This window comes from Lissotriton vulgaris, unplaced genomic scaffold (assembly GCF_964263255.1).
Source record: "Lissotriton vulgaris unplaced genomic scaffold, aLisVul1.2 SCAFFOLD_1578, whole genome shotgun sequence".
Lineage (NCBI taxonomy): Eukaryota > Metazoa > Chordata > Amphibia > Caudata > Salamandridae > Lissotriton > Lissotriton vulgaris.
Window position 1 is genome coordinate 543,576 of NW_028241448.1, and position 2,384 is coordinate 545,959.

The window sequence follows — 2,384 nt, forward strand, 5'->3', positions numbered from 1 at the left end:
TTTTTTAAAAGCTGATACAATTCAATATATAATGATACATTTGTTGCAGAATGCACCATTGTATCCTACATTTTCTTAGGGGGAGAGCCTCCCAAAGCCCCCTTTGTAGTGGTCAGCCTCACTCACTGCACTCGAGGTGCACTGTATGGGGACTGGTCTGAAAACTTTTGCCAGGGCTGCTTTGGATTTCTAGTCCGGCCTTGGCAGGATCCTCGTACTGCGCAATAAAACCAATAATTTAAAGTTAATCAAGGAGATGCAGCACTAACTTTCCTGGTTTTTGCAAAATCTTTCAATATAAAATACTAAAATCCTTAGTAATTCGAGTATTTGTTTTGTGTGCACACGTGTGTTTATTATTTTCGAGTTACTATTTTAATGTTTGAAATTTAAATCATACAAATTGCTTGGGGGTCCCCGGCTTCCAGTGGTGACTCAATGGGGGTCCTCAGGAGTAAAAACTTTGGGAATCAAAGCTCTAGTGCATACCCTCTTAAAAACATGTGACAACAGACTGATAACATATCACAGTAAGTACTGACTTTGAACAAGAATAAAGTGCATAGTTGTTTTTTACATTAAATTTACGTTTGTCATGCCCTGAATGGGCATATTTATTCTTATGTGGTTGTTTTGTGGCCCTGAATGGGCATAGATTTACTTGAATCCTACGGTTATACAATGTCTTTCATTCTGAGGAGTTCATTGATGAGTCTTATCAGTTTTTGTACCTCCAGATTGATTTAGTTTCTTCCACGATTTTCTGTTTAAATTCAGTTCTTTCCAATGTCAGATGGTTCAGACATTACAAATGGACCCACATCTCTTCATCATTATTGAGCCCCCAAGGTGCCATGGGTTTTAGATCAATTATATACTTTGATTCAAGAGTACGTAAAGCTTTTACCCTATCACCCCCTCTTTCTGAGCGTTCGACTTGGTCTATGCAGTAAAATTTCAGCAGGTCCCTGTTGCTTTGGTGTAGTTCTGCAAAGTGGCGTGCCACTGGATAAGACCTATTGTTTTTTGTTATAGCACGCAGGTGCTCTAAAATCCTCAGCTTTGTGGGGTTAATGGTGCTCCCTATGTACCGTTTCCCACAGGGACATTCTAGGCAGTATATGGTGTACTCTGAATTACAATTTAAAAGTTTTCTGATCTCTCTGTTAGGTGTATTCTCATTTGTTCTCCCTGGGTAGCTGGATACTTTTTTACTACCTTTACAGGTCTTGCACCGTAAACATGGAAATAACCCTTTAGCTTTAGATAATTTCATCGGTTGAGTTTTTGAGGAGAAATGGCTATGGACAAGGTGATGCGCCAGAGATTGACTACGTCGATATGTTATCAACGGTTTCTCTGGAAGGACTTTTTTGAGCACCTGATCAGTGGTCGGGATGTGCCAATGTTTCTTAAATATTTGCACTATTTTTCCTGCCTTAGAGCTGAAGTTAGTGATCCTTCTAGTAGCCTCCTCCGACTTATAAGTTGGTGTAACCACTAGGAGATCCTTCCTGTGTATTTTAGAGGCTTTCTCTTCAGCTTGCTTTAGTGTGTGTTTGTTGTATCCCCTGACTTGGAATCTTTTAATAGCCTCATCTTTCGCAAATGTGAATTCTGCTGTTGCTGTGCAGTTACGTTTTAAGCGTAAGAATTCACCATAGGGAACGCTTTGAATCAAGCTTTTTGGATGATGACTTTCTGCATGAAGCAGAGCATTCCCCGCCATGGGCTTTCCATATAGTTTTGTTTGGATCTTCTCATTTTCTATATAGACTTCAAAGTCTAGGTAAAATACACTATTGTTGCTGATGGTGCTCGTGAATCTTAGATTCCAATTATTGTCATTAAGCGCCAAGATGTAGTCCTCAGCCGAGGCTCGATCCCCGCGCCAGATGACAAGAGGTCATCAATGTACCTCGTCCATAAAAGAATTTTGTCAGTCCAGTGATCATTAGCTTCACCCCATGACTCGTGCCTCTCCCACCAGCCCACGAATAAATTTGCGTAGCTGGGGGAGAAGCACAAGCCCATTGAAGTGCCCCTTGTCTGCTTGTAGAGTTCACCAGAGAAAAGGAAGATATTATGATACAAACAGAATCTAATCATAGCTAGCAGCATAGAATTGTGTTGACTGAATCTTTCGGGTTTTCTGCCTAAAAACCACTTTACTGCAGCTAAACCGTTTTCATGGGCAATGCATGTGTAGAGATTAACAACATCCAGTGTGATTAGGAGCATGTTTGGTTCCCAGGTGATATTGTCTATTTGCCTTAGGAAGTCCTGAGTATCCCTCACATAAGAGGGTAAGTCTTTCACAATTGGTGCTAAAAAGATGTCTATAAACCGTGACGTGTTCTCTAGCAAGCTCCCAATCGATGATA